Raw genomic sequence first — 19,472 nt, 5'->3', positions numbered from 1 at the left:
GGAGCTGGGCACCAACTCCCATTCAAAAGTGCCGCCACTGAACACTGAAGATGAGCTGAGTAACCAGTGATGGCGGTAGCATCAGTGCAATGTCATAAATCTGCATTGGGTGGTGGTCGCAATCATCTGACAGGGTCAGGTTGCACTCTTTTGAAACCTCAGTACATGAGCAGGTACATGAACAGTTTCCAGGTCAGAAGAAACTGAGAGCTAGCTTGGACAGTGTGGTAGGGAAGTTCACTCTGACCAAATCTGAATGCTTCAATCCTACTTGGTGTCAAGGAGAAGAAGAAGAGGAGGAGGAGTTTGGATTTGATATCCCACTTTATCACTACCCAAAGGAGTCTCAAAGCGGCTAACATTCTCCTTTCCCTTCCTCCCCCACAACAAACACTCTGTGAGGTGAGTGGGGCTGAGAGACTTCAAAGAAGTATGACTAGCCCAAGTTCACCCAGCAGCTGCAAGTGGAGGAGCGAAGACACGAACCCGGTTCACCAGATTATGAGTCTACAACTCTTAACGACCACACCACACTGGCTTAACCACTATACCACTGTCTAGACTTATTCTGGGCTCTTAAGAACCCCTTAATGCCTATCAGGCATGGAGAGTCCTCTCCTCCCCCTTGGTCACTTCACAGATGAGAATAATGAGCAGTTTATATTTTATAGTCCTTTTTATCCAGTCATCTGGTTGCAAGCAAAAATCCACATATCTTCACAAGGAGAGCAGTTGCCTACTCTAAGCCCTCCCCTTACGTCCCCAGCAACATCCTGTGCCCCAATGGGAAGTTCCTCCTCTCTGCATTCTCTGTTCTCTAATATGGACAGACCTCCTAGTTCTTGGGGAGGGAGGGTCCCCCATACTCTCTAAAGACATCTGTGCTAGCTGCTCCCTCCCTTCTCTCTCTCCTTCCACTATATCATAGCTAGGCAACTTCTGTGGAAACTGCTCAGTATCTGTGTCTCTCTCTGCTCCTGAAACCCCTGGAGATACTCCTGAAACTCCCCTTCCAAGAGGAGCTGAAAATGCATTCCCCAATCCTCTGATCCAGACCATTCCCTGACAATGCCCAAGAAAGCCTTCAACCTGTAGCCCCAGTCATCTCCAAGAGCAGCAGCACATAAATCAGTAATCCCCACTTCAAGCCCAGTTCTTTTTCACAGGAAGGGCTGTACTTCAGTGGTACGGCATGTACTTTGCATCCAGGGTCCATCCCCAGCATGTCTAAGTAGGGATGGGAATGTCCCCTGCCCCAAACCCTCACAAGCCATTGCCTTTCATTGTAGACAATATGGATCTGGGTGGACCATTGTTCTGGCTTGGTATATGGCAACTTCCTGTGTTCCCAAGAGCTTCTGACAGCCTCATTTTAGTGCTGAGAACTGTCAGATTAAAGGAAAGGCTAGACAGGAGAGATTAATAGTGCTTAACTTCAGCGCTCATCAGATCTCAGCTTAGCAAAACACACAACAGTGGTGGAATATGCATCCCCAAAGTTTAAAAGAGCTTTAAATTTTAAATAGCTTGTCATTGCAAAGCAAACAATATTTGTGTGCATTTTCAAAGTATAAAAGTACCCCAATTCACCTTTTTGGTTATTTTTATATGGAGATGAAGGAAGGGTTTTTTGTTTGTTTTTTGGTAATCCATTATACTCTAATAAATATTGATTGTTAGGAATTCAGCCAATTCTTTTTATTATTATTTTTAAAAAATATCCACCTGAGTTTTTCAAATAGTTTCCATCACACAGAAGAGCTGACACAATACAATATTTTGCTGCAGGCCATTATTTTTCATAAACTAATCAGATACACAAACAATTATGATTAATGGACAAATCTGTTTAAAAAGCTAAATTCTGTTACTGAACAAATGGCAAGCTGTGGAAGAATTCATCAAGTAGCTTGTTCACACATAACAAATCAACTGGCTTTATTCTCAAGGGGGAACATGTGTCAATAAGTTCCCCCCTCCTGCCTTGGCGCTGCTCTATCCCCCTCCCTCTGGTACTGCTGAGACATGCTGAAGCTCACATCATACTTGATCAAACTTTCTGAAATATCTGTAGGTCACAATGAGAAGGAGATGATTTGCAGGTTATTTGACCGCTGCCATTAAATTAGGGCCAACTCTTTAAACAATAAGCAAGAATGGCTTTTCTATTCACAGAGACCTTGCAGATAAATACAGAAAATGGCCCGGCCCGGCCCTACCTCCCAAAATGCATTAGTCCATTTGTATCTGCATAGATGCCTATGTGCCAGGAAACATGAATAGTGAGGCCTGCCAAGCCATTCGAGCCTGAAAGCATTGCCCAAATTGAGTGGATACTGAGATTAACTATCTGATCTGAGGTGGATAATGCACTGAGTCAGTACAATTGTTCCAGATCCACTTCACACCCTGAAGACCCATCCATATGTGAAAACACTGAACTGCTGTTGTAGCTGGAAAGAGAGTGTCACCAGAATTGTGGGTGCCATAAGGAGTTCCTTTGAAAGTGGAAGACACTAAGGGCAAACTGGCGTTGGGTGGCAGATTTGGGGCACTATTACAGACTTTTCTGTAATTTAAACCACAGAATATTATTACTGCTGGATTTGGATTTTCATCATCATGCAGCTGAGAAGGATTTTTTTAAACATGTCATTGATAGGATAAAACTGAAAATAAATGGTTTTTCAGGGATGTTTCCACCTAAATATCAGGGTGTCAGGCATGGAGAGTCCTCCCCTCCCTTTGGTAACTTCACAGACAAGAATTAATGAGCAGTTTATATTTTAGAATCTTTTTTATTCAGTCATCAGGTTGCAAGCAAAAATCCACATCATGGATTGACTACTCTAACTCCTCCTCCTCCTGTCTCCAGCAACGTCCTGGGCATGAACGAGAAGTCCCTCCTCCTCTCTGCATTTTTTTCCTCTAATATGGAAGGACTTCCATAATGATGTCTCTGCTGGCTGTTCCCTCCCTTCTGTTTCTCTTTCCATTACCTTATAACTAGGTAACTCCTGCTAAGTGTCTGTGTCTTTCTCTGCTCCTGAAACCACTGGAAACAGGATTTCTAGCCATCCCCACCCCCTGTTTTCACAAAAGTATTTCTTGTCAGTAAAACATGCATTGGTTTGTTGTTGAAGCTGTTGAAGGCTTTTTCATGGGAAGTGAAAGAAATAAAATTAAAAAATCAAGGGAGGAGCAGGGAGTTACATATACCTTACTAGATAAGTATGCAACTGGGCTTCTTTTCCCTTCAAACTTTTTTTTAAAATAAAATAAATAAATAAATATCTCTGTAGCATGGGATTCTCAGCACACAGGTTTATATTGTGGCAGGACATCTCACATCATGAAAAGTGGTCAACGTACCATGACACTGGTCCTGGAGGGATCTCACCTGAGGGGAAGGTGTGGGACCTCACAGAGATCTTGGGGGCTCCGAGAAATCTACTGTGACTGTACAGCATCCCACATTACCCATTTCCAGGGACTCCTGACCTACGTCTGCCTATGACCCTTCACACAGTGTGTAGATTCCTGTCCAGATCCCAGAGTCTTCTCCACTACTTCCACCCCTACCCCACCAATAAGCTGAGTCAGCGTTGGGCCAAGCAAGAAGTCCAGGGTTAGCAGATGAGTGCTCATCTGGCTGCAGAAGGCTTCACTTATCAGGACTATACCCAGGAGGAGGAAGAAACCAGGGAAGGGCCTGGTGTGCATGTCATAGCAGATGACCAAGAAGGAGTAGGAACCGTCTGAGAAGACATCAAGGTTTGTCCTGGGCCTTTGCTGGGATAACTGCTCCCTATACGACTCCCATTGATAGCTTCAAGCTTCAGCTCAACTTGCTGGTTGGGTATGGGTATGGGTAAGTGATTGTGGACTCAAGGATAATGTTGGGAAGCTAAACAAAGCTGTGCACATTATTTCCACACAAACATACTTTCTGAAGTCCAGCGAATGCCAGTAATTAAGGCATTTTAGTTCCACACACCTTCACTCTTCTCCACAGAACACTTCTCTGGATAAGGTCAGATGACGAAAATCACACGATCACATATCTCTTCTGAGGTGAGACACACCTATTTATTTTGCCTATATTGATGGTTTGGAAAGGAGAGACAGGATTGTGGTGCACATTCAAGGAACATTGGCACACTTGCAGGGATCTTACTAGCACAATGGGGCTTTGCCACCTTCCCCTGGGTACCCCTCCACCTCCCCCAAGTCTGCTCTGGAGAATCAGGAGAACCCCCAGAGCAACATGTGGTAGGAAGAGAGGGAGGATAATTCTATCTGGCAAGCAGACATGCTTGCAGTAATGGAACAATCAGAAGAGTGTGACACTGAATTCCTTCCCTTGTGTGAAACTGGGTGAAGGGGTAGGCAAATCTGAAATATGCAAACATATTTTAAACTGAGCAGGTGATGTCTGTAATTAATAGAGAAACAGTACATAGACTTCATCTAATGTAGCTATCCTAGCATTACCCCCTCTCTCCATTCATTCATGAACCGTTCTGGCTGGGGCTAAAGGGAACTGGAGTCCCATAATATCTGCCATAACTCACGTTAGCCTCACCTGGATTAGAAAATCCTCCCATCTTTTCTTTGGACACAGAGGGATCATTGCATTGTTCATTTGTTTAAACAAATTACCTGTGCACTTAGTGCTTTGTGGGCAATGACTGTTACATCTTAAACAAAGGAAAATGTTCATCACAAAATCTGTGAGTTTGATCCACTTAAGCCTCACAGGTACCACATAGGCAGAAGTTATGTGTAGTGAAAGGAAGAAGAGGTGGTCAGGACATAAAGAGACAACAGGTATTTTCTTTGTTGGTGTTGGTATTTACAAAGCCAAGGCAACTTTCAATCACCTGCTAAAAGAGAGAAGATGAACGGCTGATAAATCAGAAGTAGCAAGACCATTTCAATTATTGTCTTTGTAGCAAATGAAAAATAGCCTAATTGTTTAATGGTTCTTGCTCCCTTTCATCCATTACCTTTCTTTGTGACCTGCACTTCATGTAATGAATGTTGCTACAATGATGCATTAGATACTATCTTAGTTCCTGGTTTTGTTGGTTGTGGGGTGGGGGTTCGTCCCCCCCCCCAAAGTATGAGAACGAAAGGAATAAATCTTTTATTCCCCCTAGAGAATGTGAAAATGGCACTTAACCATTTGTTTTTGGAGTCAATACTCTAAAAGAACCAACTACTAGCGGACTTAAATGAGGCTGCTTTATAATCAATACCCTATTAATTACCATGGAAGGTTTCAATGCACCTTTCATCTTTTAAGAAATAAGCAGCTGGAGTCCATGATTTTAACACTAATGATAGTAATAGCTGAGCATATCAATATGCCACAATACACAGCTCATCATTACTCATGACTAGACAGATGGATATTGGGTGATCTTGACAAAATATTAATCAGCCCGTGTAAGATTATAAAGCTCGAAACAAGGCAAGAGGAAAAATCCTTGAATTGAAGAAGTATCTCAATAATAATAAGAATGTGTTTGCAGGGGAGGTCAAAAATCCAATTATTCTGTTCAGCCTGTGGTACTTAGAAGACAAAAGAAAATTATGCATTAGTCGCATTAGATCTTGATGAGTCACCCAATGCTGAAAATCTAATGTTCATGAAAAGGAAAGGATGGAGAAATCAAATAGATCACCTTTGGTTTTACCTCCCTTCTTTCAGCCTCGCAAATGCATATCACCTGGATGCAGTACTAGGAACTAGCTATTGTCATAGCAAGAGAGTGGGGTAGGATCATGGATGCAAAATTAAACTGTGGTTAAATGTTTCGTGTGAACCAGGTCTGTATCAGCAAGAGGGTGAACAGCAGTTCACACATGCGAACCAGGCACTTATTTTCCTCATGTGAGAAGAAGAGGATAATGTGGGGAACTAAATTATTGGCTGGGGGAGGCTTCAGAAGTCATGTGAAAAAGCATTCCAACTGAGGGGGCTGAGTAGTCTTTAGTGACAGAAGAGCTGCCTGAGTCGGCTGGTGGTTTTCCTGTCTACTTTCAAAAAGCTCCAATAGGAACAACATGGTCATAGAGCAGGGAAAGATGGATATCTCATTGCAATATTGGTCAGTGTGACCTCCCTCTGGCTGCATACTAGGATGGAGAGGTGAGAGACAGGAAAGGGGAAGGGGAAAGACAGGATTATGGTGCACATTCAAGGAACATTGACACACTTGCAGAGGGAGCACAAGGGATCCCACTAACACAATGGGGCTTTCCTACCTTTCACCTCCCCCAAGTCTGCTCTGGAGAATCAAGAGAACCCCCAGAGCAGCATGTGGAAGGTATGCGGTAGCAACTCAGGCAGAGGGAGGCCAGGTGAGTGACGCAGTCCCAACATACTGTCTGCTAAGGTCCCATGGGCACCAGTGCAAATAGCATTGCAAATAAAATGTGGTTCTGATTGGGACCACAAGGGGGGGTAAAGGGTTAAAGCTCCCTTCCTCTTATCCTGGTTCCAGTCCTGCTCTCCCCTACCCTTGCTTCAGCTATTTGTCTTTAAAAATTCAGCCATGAAAACCAACACCACATGAGAAACATCACACTTAATCTGGCCTGGCTTTGAAGCCCTTAAGACAAATGAACTAAACATGCTGAAAGAAGACCTGGGTAATTTTGACAACATGTTTCCTATGCTTACAAGCAGTCAGGTCTGAACATTTTAATAGTTCAAAGGTTTCCTTCCCTAAGATAGAGAAAATAGTGGCAGGATAGAAGTATATAAATATAACGCTTACTCCATAAACCCAAGGACCACAATGATCCAAAGTCCAGCACTGGTAGTTCCAGTGACATGGGTGGTGCTGTGGTCTAAACCACGGAGCCTCTTGGGCTTGACAGTCAGAAGGTCGGCGGTTTGAATTCCCACGATAGGATGAGCTCCAGTTGCTCTCTGTCCCATCTCCTGCCAACCTAGCAGTTTGAAAGCACACCAGTGCAAGTAGATAAATAGGTACCGCTGTGACTGGAAGGTAAATGGTGTTTCTGTGTGCTCTGGCTTCTGTCTCAGTGTTGCATTATGCCAGAAGTGGTTTAGTCATGCCAGCCACATGACCCAGAAAGCTATCTGTGGATAAACTCCAGTTCCCTCGGCCTGAAAGCGAGATGAGCGCTGCTACCCCATAGTCGCCTTTGACGGGACTTAACCATCCAGGAGTCCTTTACTTTTTACTTTTATTGGTGGTTCCATCAGTGGCATAAAAGGATGAAGCATATAAGATTGCTATAAAAGGAGGAAACATATAAGCAAAAAACATTCTTCTCACCAGAAGCATAGCCTTAGCCTGTATTATTGGTTTAAATGATGCATGTCCTAAATAAGGTTTGCTAAATAAGGTTCAAAATACTCTGGAGATATGAGACAAGAGGCAAACCTCTACACAGCATTGCTGCATTATGTACATCTGAAGGGTTGTATTTTTCCCTTTCCCTTTTCTTTCATAAGCCTCACAAGCCTTGCCTCAGGCATCTTTCCTAGAAACCCTGTTTAAGATTTATTAGCTAGATGTCAGACCATTGCTGGGAACATACAGTGGCCCTTTGCCAAAACTTTGCAAGGGTCCTCTAGTTTGTGCACTGCCAGTCCACTTCCGCTACATGGAGCTCATGTGAGCAACTATATATATATATATATATATGCTTTCGTAGATTTTCACGGGTACAGGAATGCAGGTTTTGGTGTCCTCGGGTGTCTTCCCGTGTAAAAGTTGGGGTGTCTAGGCGACGTTTCGACGAGGTCTCACTCGTCATCTTCAGGCTGGTGCTTTCGGCTTCTTGTTACTGGAACAGAGCAGGATCTTAGTGTTTGAGTTCCTATAAATACTGTTGAGGAGGTGTGGTGTATAGCCTCCAATGTTCTGGGCAGAGAGGAGGTTCCCAGGCTAGTGTGCCTTTTCTTCTTTTGTTCCTTAATTACTTGAGGGATATCTTGAGTGATTTCTTGAGTGATTTCCTGAATCCCACTTAGGTGGGTCATTAGGTGTGGATTAGTTGCTAAAGCCTTCGTGTCTTGAACTCTTGAACTTTGTGAAGAGTTTTTCTGAGAAGATGGCTGTACTGCACTTGGTTGTGCTCTGGCTTGGCTTCGTGTATAGGGGCGAGCTGTGGTTTTGTGGCCTGTGCCAGCCAGATCTGTGTAGGGATTGCAGGGGGGTGCAGCATCCGGAGGTGCCACCCTGGTTTGGCTACTGGATGGTGTCTGTAATTTATCTGTGGAGAGGGTCTGGGTTTGGGTCTGGTGTGGTTGATTGGTGATGGCGTTCTGTGTGCCTCTGGATCTGGTGTCAGATTTTGTGGGGAGGGCTAATTTCCAGATGTCTGGCAATTATGTCTGCCCAGCCACGTACATTGGACAAACAAACAGACGAATAAATGCACGTATCGCAGAACACAAGAATGCCGTCAAAAAAGAAGAAAAAACTTCCTCTCTTTTCCAACACATGAAAGAAACAGGACACGAAATTAATTTTGCAGATTCCAAATTGCTCTTTAACATGGAACATCACCACAAGAGAATAATCATGGAAGCCATCGAGATAGAGAAACACCCTCACAACATGAACAAGCGTGACGACACATCCCGCTTGCCAGACATCTGGAAATTAGCCCTCCCCACAAAATCTGACACCAGATCCAGAGGCACACAGAACGCCATCACCAATCAACCACACCAGACCCAAACCCAGACCCTCTCCACAGATAAATTACAGACACCATCCAGTAGCCAAACCAGGGTGGCACCTCCGGATGCTGCACCCCCCTGCAATCCCTACACAGATCTGGCTGGCACAGGCCACAAAACCACAGCTCGCCCCTATACACGAAGCCAAGCCAGAGCACAACCAAGTGCAGTACAGCCATCTTCTCAGAAAAACTCTTCACAAAGTTCAAGAGTTCAAGACACGAAGGCTTTAGCAACTAATCCACACCTAATGACCCACCTAAGTGGGATTCAGGAAATCACTCAAGAAATCACTCAAGATATCCCTCAAGTAATTAAGGAACAAAAGAAGAAAAGGCACACTAGCCTGGGAACCTCCTCTCTGCCCAGAACATTGGAGGCTATACACCACACCTCCTCAACAGTATTTATAGGAACTCAAACACTAAGATCCTGCTCTGTTCCAGTAACAAGAAGCCGAAAGCACCAGCCTGAAGATGACGAGTGAGACCTCGTCGAAACGTCGCCTAGACACCCCAACTTTTACACGGGAAGACACCCGAGGACACCAAAACCTGCATATATATATATATATATATATATATTCAAAAAAGGAACGCAAGCACAAACAAAATGTAAGTCAAGTTCAGAGCAGTGTTAATCTGTGACTGTTCTTTTTTTTTTTTAATAGCTTGGTCCCTGTAGCACTTGAAGACTACCATATTTATATTTTAAGAGCATGAACGTGCATAGAATATAACTGACTTTATCAGTTGCTGAAATGGATTTAATAACAAGAAGCAGAAGGACACTTCTTTTGAGTTGTGTAAGGAATGGAATCTTTGTAAGTGTTAAAAGTACTGATGATTTTATTTATTTTATTATTTTATTTATTATTGTAAGTGATCCAAAGCTTATGGGGAGGTTATTGTTATTGTTATTGTTATTGTTAAATAGGTAAATAAAAATAGGTAAATAAAATAAAATGAGAATTCCTGGATCCCAAGATTCAGGTTTGGGGCAAGAACTCTTTGATGAGAGAACCCCAGTAGAGATTTAGAATCACAAACTATTCAACGAAGTAAAGCATGGAAATATGGTCTGTTAGACTTTTAAAATATCCCCTATAAGTTGCTTCCCAAATTCCCATTTTCCCTTAGCGTAGAAAGAGATCACACATTTGGTAAGTTAAAAATGGTTTACTTACAAACTCTTCAAAAGTGAGATTTGTGTGCTTTTCCATACAGCAGGAAGAAAAAAACAGAAATCAAAACCTATGTTCCAAAGTGGGGAAGGTTTCTAAATTATTTATATAGAAACCCAAAGATGGCTTGTGTAAGTCAATGAGTCTGAGCCTGGAGCAACTCAGACCTCCTTACTGGTAGGGTTCACATGGTGGAATGAAAAAATAAATACCTTGATAACCATTCCTCCCAAGGTGAGGGGCAGTGACCTAGCTAAGCTTGACAGGACAGCTTACACTATGGTCTTAACCCCTTCATGCATTAATTAGACTTAAGCATATTAGTTATATGAGACTGGTTATCCCACAGTTATGAGGTGGTATATAAATGCTGTTAAATACATAAAAGGTAAAGGTACCCCTGCCCGTACGGGCCAGTCTTGACAAACTCTAGGGTTGTGCGCTCATCTCACTCTACAGGCCGGGAGCCAGCGCTGTCCGCAGACACTTCCGGGTCACGTGGCCAGCGTGACAAGCTGCATCTGGCGAGCCAGCGCAGCACACGGAAATGCCATTTACCTTCCCGCTAGTAAGCGGTCCCTATTTATCTACTTGCACCCGGGGGTGCTTTCGAACTGCTATGTTGGCAGGCACTGGGACCGAGCAATGGGAGCGCACCCCGCCGCGGGGATTCGAACCGCCGACCTGACGATCGGCAAGTCCTAGGCGCTGAGGTTTTACCCACAGCGCCATGCATATAAATTGGTCATTTAAGTTACTTAGTACTATTAACGAGGCTCAAGTCAGTCTGTGATTACTAAAGTTATGTTTATTTCAGTGCTTCTGCTCAGTATGACTAAGTCTGGATCCAACTCAAAGTCTTCTTTTGTTGGGCGTTTTTGTGACTTGGATAGAAGCGAAGGAATTTTTGAAATCTAGCATCTACAAAATTTGAATGTAGTGGGTAAATAATTAAGAAGACACTGCTGAGGTAGGAACTAGCTACTAGTACAGAAACATTATAATACTAATTTATTACTTATTCCCTGCCCATCTGGCCGGGCCTCCCCAGCCACTCTGGGCAGCTTCCAACAGGATATTAAAAACACAATAAAACATCAAACATTACAAACTTCCCTAAAGTTTGCCTTCAGAATCTTTTATTGTTTTATATTTGGTTAATCCAGTTATCTAAAAGAACTTAGGGAGATTCAGATGAACCCCTCCTGTGTTATGTGTGATGAAGTCGAAAGGCTACATTGGTTACCCGCCCCACCACCCACAGCCAGAGCCACACACCCCAGCACTAATATGCCCTGTGATGAGCATGAGGAGGGGCTATGCTATATGCAGGCACTGACCTTCATGCATACGGCTCTTCCACAGAAGGGGGATACTAAGACATGCATAGGGCCTTTTCTTCTGTTGGTTGAATGTTCAGCCTTCAGAAGAGGGATGAAGTAAAGTACACAGCTGTGTTCATTTGAACACCCTTATATTTTTCATTTCTGTTAAACATCTTACGATTGATGGCCAGCTTAGAAGATTGATCTGCATTCCCTGTAGATCTGCAATGCCAGTAGAACCAGAGTGTACTTTGGTGCTATTCCTGTGAGCAGTGCACAAATACAAATACTAAAAATGCAGATACTGGAAGATGCATAGAACTCTACTATCTGGCGGTTTTGTCTTAAGATTTATTGGGCATGTATGAAGTTGGCCACTGATAAATACATACTATTGGATTCTTGTTTTGGGGAGGAGGTGGCATTGCCAAGGAGAAAAGGAATAGTATATTTGGAAATAATGCTTTTCATACTCCTAGCTCAGGGATAACAGCTTTCCTTTTCTTTTTCCCGATGCTTAAGTACAGAAGGCACTAGAAGCTACCACACCATATGGTAAACACAAAAATGCTTTGCCTTTCTTCTCTTGATTTTGGCAGAATGTGTTCCCTATGTTTGCCTTTTCTCTGGTATGGTGGGATGCTTTTCACACAGAGGGAACCTTGAAAGGACTGCAGTCAATGGGGTTCTTGCTGCAATGCACCTCAAAGAGTGATGCCGTTCAGTATGTTTGGGAAGGAGGCCCAGTCTCATCAGAAAAAAAACAAACCACTTTTGCCAAAAGGAGGACAAATTTATTGCTATGTGTGAAGTTCCAAATGACCCTATTTCCCTATTCTTTTCAGCTCAATAACATTCACATCCCATGCAGTACAATTGAATTAAAACTCCTTTTCCTGCATTAAATGGTGCTTCAATACAGGAGAAAACACAAACCGTGTAGATTGGATTGAGGTACTTCACTCCATGGCTATGCAAAGGATGTAGGCACCACTCAAGGAACCCCAGCTAATGAAGTAATTCCTCACCACCCAGTCTTGCACTTTTCCATCTGCTGTTTTTTAAAATTAGTGGTATTATCACCAGGGCAGTGGACTATAATTGTTATGACACCCAAAATTGAAGAGCTGCTCATGATGCTCATGGAGAAGATAAACAGATGACAATCAAGGGTATAGTTGGGTGCGGATGGGTTTTGTGTTTTTTTTGGTGAAGCAAAGCTCTGTCTCACTGTGGACCCTGATTATCCCCAAATCAGGGGAGGGAGGGAAGAGTTTTCCTTCCATTTTTCCAGTCTCCCTGAGTAGAAGCCCGTAACCTTCTCCCACATAAGTCAATAAGAAATTGTGATTTGCGGGGAGATAGTGGGAGTGTTTAAAAACATGACCATCCCTTCTTAGTATGCAGACAAAAATAGTAGGTGGCACTGCTCCAGAAGTTCAGTGTGACCAAGAAACTTGCTTGTGCATTCAATTGTGTATATATAATAAAATCATGCCTTCTCTACTCAACCAGGGGTGGGCAAATTTTCAGTTTCTCATTTTTCCAGTGAGATCAGTACTCCACATTTCCACATCAATTTGTGCTGGTGGTGATGATGATGATGGATTTTTTAAAAGTTCTCATGAAAATTCACCATCATTTTTGTATGTATTTCTCCTACTACAGTGGTACCTCGGGTTACATACGCTTCAGGTTACATACGCTTCAGGTTACACACTCCACTAAGCCAGAAATAGTGCTTCAGGTTAAGAACTTTGCTTCAGGATAGGAACAGAAATCGGGCTCCAGCGGCGCGGCAGCTGCAGGAGGCCTCATTAGCTAAAGTGGTGCTTCAGGTTAAGAACAGTTTCAGGTTAAGTATGGACCTCCAGAACAAATTAAGGACTTAACCCGAGGTACCACTGTATACACATTCTTGTATGCAATTTTGCCTAATAGATACATTTTTACAAAGCAGTTTCCCCATACATGATGCATCTTTCTATGTTATTTTCAATATAGGCATTTTATGCACACTTTAACCTAATATTTGAAATTTATTGATACATTACAGTGGTACCTCGGGTTACAGACGCTTCAGGTTGCAGACGCTTCAGGTTACAGACTCCACTAACCCAGAAATATTACCTCGGGTTAAGAACTTTGCTTCAGGATGAGAACAGAAATGGTGTGGCGGCAGTGTGGCGGCACCATTAGCTAAAGTGGTACCTCATGTTAAGAACAGTTTCAGGTTAAGAATGGACCTCCCGAATGAATTAAATTCTTAACCTGAGGTACCACTCTATTGGGCTAGAAAGCTGCGCTGCAAAATTCAGAAAAGGGCAAATTCCAAAGGATGAATGTGTTTTCTTGCATTGTTTGGCAAAGTGTGAATTGGGGAGGTTCACCTTTAAATGTTGCATCTTTTCCTAACAGCTGATTTCTGATTTTAACATTTTTATATGGATTCTATTATTTGATTTTATCTATAATTGTAAACAGCTCTGATTTTTTTTTTAATAGCAGTATATAAATAATTTTATTAATACATAAAAATAAATAAATGTGAACTGAATTGGATTTCTCCCCATCACACACACACACTATTCACCTAGGTCATTGAAAAGTCCTATTTAGATATGGTAAAGACAAAAGGAATAATTCAAATCTTGCCTAAGAACTGCAGTTTCTCTTCCCTTATCCCATATTTAGTTGTTTTCTAGGCACGTGTCCAAAAGGAAAAGGATATGGAAGGTACAGAGGTGCAAGTGGTGATAAAAGTAGAGTTTAATTCATTTTATGAACGCACAAACATTTCTTCTTCAACATAGCTTACACTGAGCAAACAACAGGGTTACAATGAACAGATTTTCCATGACCCCCAATTTGCATTCTCTTTTTCCTACAGAAGGGTATATTATTTTAATATTAAGTTGCTATGAAGCTATCATGGGGAAGATGGAGTTTATTCATGCAAAAGGTCACTATGACACTACTGAAGGGGAAAATATGGATGTGCAAGTTTGCCGATTGGTTGATTCATTTCATGAAAAGTAAATACTCAAAGCTGCATAACTGTCTTCTTTTAATTAGCTTGTCAAAAGATTTTGACAAAGACCTCCAGTGGATTACTGAGTAAACCTGAACTGCAGATTACCTCTATTGAATCATTTCTTGTCCTTCAGTGCTTTTAATAGAATTGATCTAATCAAGCCACTTCCATTTTCTTATCAATTTTATGCTTCACTTTTGTTTGTACTGGTTGCTACAAGGTTTTTCAGAAACCCTGTTTTGTTTTGTTTTTTGTTTCCATCTTTGATGTAATAGGACTGTAGTTGAACACACACTTTAGATAGCACCTGATATCACTGTTTGAATTTCTGTACCTATCAATTTATCGGAGAGCGTAATGTTTACAGCCTTGGGTTCTTTTCCTTCCCCTTCTTCTCTTTCTCTAGTTAGTTATAAATGCATCCTTTTCTAGTGCATATGACATATTTCATTTTCCACAGTCAAGTTACTCTTGGAAAGGACAGTATATGCACAAACATAGCAGCAGTAGAGCAGACCTAATACACATCGAGGATGGCAGTTCTTCTGCCATTTGTTTACAAAAAGGAACTGAATTTATGCAATCTGTCAAGTGAACAAGAGGTGCATAAAGAATAAAGAGCAATAAAGTCAATTGAATATTTATACTGCTAGCTAGCTAGGTGGGTAGATAGGGATAGGAATGAGTTAATCTAGTCTTCAAAATTCAAGGAAAGGAGCCAAATTATCCCCCTTCCCCAAAATAATTCCTATCATTGATGTATTTCCTGGGCTTCTATAAGGAAGCCAACATACCCATGGTTGGGAAAATGCACATGTTTGTTATTCATTATGCTGTATCTGATGTTTCCAAAGAGGAACGTATCTTAATGTTTAGCTCCTGGAGCCACAAGTCAGCAAGGCAGCCGCTCTACTGAGCCACCTGTTCCAGACTACATTGCTTGGAAGAAGGACTCCTTTCATCAGTGTAAGAGAAAGAGGAGAGAGAGGTGGAGACACTGCCAGCACCGTTGTCAAATTAGCAGCAGTAAAACCCTGAAAACATAGGTTGGGGAGCAAATAACAAATAGAAAGAGGAGTAAGGGTGGCTGGGCACAGGAGGAGTAGAGGTGTAGTGGCAGTGCAATGTCTTTCACTAGCCTGGACAAGTCGATGTTATCTAATTGCATAGTTCTGCCCTGATGTGTAAGTTTCCCCTCCACATGCCAGTTACCAGTATGGTGGATCCTATCCAGAAAAGGAACCCTATTCTGTGGGATTGTGTGCTTTCTTTATCCTGTGCCTCACACTGCGACCTGTGATTTGCATTTCATAAAAAGTGATCTCATTGAAAAGAATAGGACTGTTTCTGCAACACAAATTACAGACACAGGCAGTGCTTTTTTTCTTTAAAAAAATGTTGAGGGGTGCTCTCATATTGACTCAAGAAAATCATCATTTTATAGTTCAAATCAGGAAAAATAAATACAGTAAATGGACAAAAGTACAAAGATTCACAAAATGTTTAGGGGTATGCGTACCCCCAGAAAAAAATCAGTGGGCACAGGTCCCCCCCCCCAAATGGACTGGGACCACAGCAGGGTGAAAAGGATTACTACTGTGTTAGAAGCCCAATATGGTTCCACAACTCCAGTCTGGAAATCTGTGTGAAAACCCATGTACAGAACAGCAGAACTATCTGTTTGGGGAAATCACCTGTTGTTAGGTCCTTAGCTTATGATTGATTAAAGTTTTGCACACTTGCATAACTTGTACAATTATTTTTTTTAATCTACCCATACAGCTTTGATCATATACTTTCACTAGCAAAGAGGGCATATTCTGTTTTCACAGTACATAACAATATTAATTTGTCAATTGGCTTTCTCAGAGTATATGAAAGTGTTCTAAATGACCTACGAGAGGCGCTGAGTGGAAAGTTGGCAGATTGCCTCTGTTTCTTTCATCATTTCTGGACACTTTTTGTTACATTATGAAGTTACCACCATAAAACTCTTGCAGTTCTTGTGATGTCCATTTTATTCCTCTCTGGTTCCTTTTTTTTAAAAAAAATAAGCATCCTTATTATTTGCTGGTGCGGAGAAGGGGACAGAAAGGGAAGGTGAGTCTGACATGTCATCTTTACCAGCCCACATTGAGATCAAAACAATTAACTTGCTGAAAAGCTATTTTGGGAAGGGAGCTGTCCAGCGATCAAATGCAAATAAACATGTCATCTCATATGTGAATTCCCTTCAAGAGAAAACAACCGAGGCTTCCAGAGCCACATCTTTTGTATTCAGCCCATGCTTTTAATATTCACGCATTTGTGTTATGTCTGTGACAGGGTGTAAAGATTCTACTGTAAACACAAGATGCCATGGAGAAATTCACAAAAAGGCCATAAAGTAATCTTGCTTTTTAAAAAAAAAATAAAAACTTTTAAAAGTGTCTGATGAAGTGAAAGGGAGAAAGATTGTCATGTTTGTTAACAGTGAGATAGAATCTCTTCGGGTCTGTGCCACCAATCTTAGGCTAAATCAACACCAGCCAAATTCCTCTACATTGAGCATAAACGTCTCATAGTTTGTACATAGCAAACACAAAGGAATATAGGAAGCTGCTTTACCACTGCTCTCCCACTGAGCTCTGGCCCTTCCCCAAACACCTAAAGGATGACCTTTCCCAGTGCAAACAGAGGGAATGGTCGTTCTGAACAATTCAAAAATATAATCAAAGAATCATAGAATTGTAGAATTGTAGATTTGGAAGGGAGCCAACTCCCTGGAATGCAGGAATGTCAACTAAAGCATCCATGACAGATGGCCATTCAACCTCTGCTTAAAAATCTCTGAGATAGGAGAATCCACCACCTCTCGTGACAGTCTGTTCTACTGTCAAACAGTTCTTACCATCAAAGTTTTTCCTGTTGTTGGGTTGGCACTGCCTACATAGCTACATTGTCATCTCATACGATCATGTGTCTCTTCAAATATTTGGTAAAATATTGCAAGATCTTGTAGAAGCTCTAATAAAGGCATCCCCAACCTGCGGCCCTCCAGATGTTTTGGCCTACAACTCCCATGATCCCTAGCTAACAGGACCAGTGGTCAGGGATGATGGGAATTGTAGTTCAAAACATCTGCTCTAATATGTCTCACCCCAATGATCTGATATGAAGAAGAAGAAGAAGAAGAAGAAGAAGAAGAAGAAGAAGAAGAAGAAGAAATCTAGTGTGCTCCATCTTCCTGATTGTTACCAGAAAGTATCAAAAACTGTTGCTAAAGTTACTGGCAGAATGAATGCTAACAAACCTAAATAATACAGAACTATGTATGAATATTGCATTTGCCATTAGCAAAACCACTGATTATAAATGTAGCCCAAGTTAATGATTATGTATGTAGCAAAGCTATTAATTAAGGTGCAGATAAATCTAACACAGCTCTTCCTTCAGCTGACCAACCATCACACACCAGTACGTTCTCTTTAGCCATTTTGTTCACTTTGAGCAGATCTTGCCTTTTTATTCCCTTCAGCTAGTCCCACCCACCCCATACCCAATCATTTCAATATAGAATTCTTCTCCCTCATTAATTTATAACTGTCCTCTGATAGGATGAAGCAAAATGTCTACCAAGTGACCAGTAAGAATTTACCAGCTTCTATTGTCATGACTCCTGTTTATAAAGTAGAGCAGTGTACACATTCCCTCTTCTCTAATCTGGGGCCCAGTTGGGACTTTGGATCAACTGGGTTCTGCTCTGGGACTTTCCAGGCTGACCCTGCATGGATCTGGGCCCCCAATTGATTTGTGTGACTAGCTTTAATGTTTAATTAGGGTTTACATTAGGATTTTTAAAGTTTTCTCTACAACTCTCAGCAGAAACTCACAATAGTTCGTAGACAGTTGTCTCTTTACATTCAACTATGCATGAACCTGTTATACATTTTAAAATAAAAGCTCCTTAGAAACCATTACTTCTGCACAGCCCTGGCTCCCAATGCTCCCTCCAATATTGAGCAAAAGGTTTGAAGATTCAAAAATTCAACTCAGTTATAGATTCCCACACCTGCCCAATGGTGAGCTATAGCATTTCGAAACAATGCCTTGGCTTCATTATTTCAATACAGTATCTTGAATGTACAGTGTGATGAGATCCCAATCTTCTTGAATTATTAAGGCCAGATCATATTTATTGTATTAGTTCTCATGTACACCACTTAGAGACAGCTGTGACTAAGCAATATGCATATTGTTAGATAGATGAATGTACTAAATAAAAGGGACGCGGGTGGCGCTGTGGGTTAAAGCCTCAGTGCCTAGGGCTTGCCGATCGAAAGGTCGGCGGTTCGAATCCCCGCGGCGGGGTGCGCTCCCACTGTTCGGTCCCAGCGCCTGCCAACCTAGCAGTTCGAAAGCACCCCCGGGTGCAAGTAGATAAATAGGGACCGCTTACTAGCGGGAAGGTAAACGGCATTTCCGTGTGCGGCTCTGGCTCACCAGAGCAGCGATGTCACGCTGGCCACGTGACCCGGAAGTGTCTTCGGACAGCGCTGGCCCTTGGCCTCTTTGAGTGAGATGGGCGCACAACCCTAGAGTCTGTCAAGACTGGCCCGTACGGGCAGGGGTACCTTTACCTTTACCTTACTAAATAAAAGACATTTCAGGCTGTTGCCACTACCTACTAATGCAGCAGCAGGAAGTAGGAGTTCAAGTTAAACTCATGTGGTAAAAGGTGAGGGGAGAAAAAAACTTTTCACTTGTTCTGGCAAATTCCACCACTGACAGAGTATTTGATTTTGCCTCTAATATCAGCTCCATCTTGTCTGGATTAAAACTAATGCATCATCATCAATGCATGATCCAATATCAGCCCTAGTGCAGTGTGTCATTATTCATCATTATTAGATGACTAATAACAACAGCAATTTAAAGAAATACTTCATAGCATCGTCTGTCTCAGCCATTGTTTTTCTTTTCATCATATCAATTTTCCTTGCTTTGGTTTCATAGCCTACCACAAAGGTGTACACATTTCTAGGAAACTTCTTTCCTAACGTATTGTTTTCTTCTGCTAAGCAATGTTATGCTCTGTGTGTTTCCATACAATTCAAAGGTGTTGTGTTTAAGCCTCCCTCACTTTTATTTAATTTGAGGATTTTATTAAAAGGGCTCTTGGTGTCAGTTAGACTAATGGTGAAAATTAAACACTTTACA

The sequence above is a fragment of the Podarcis tiliguerta genome, assembly GCF_965153285.1.
Source record: "Podarcis tiliguerta genome assembly, chromosome: 3".
In the NCBI taxonomy this organism is placed as follows: domain Eukaryota; kingdom Metazoa; phylum Chordata; class Lepidosauria; order Squamata; family Lacertidae; genus Podarcis; species Podarcis tiliguerta.
The sequence above is the reverse complement of the archived record's forward strand: the minus strand, read 5'-3'. Positions refer to the sequence as shown.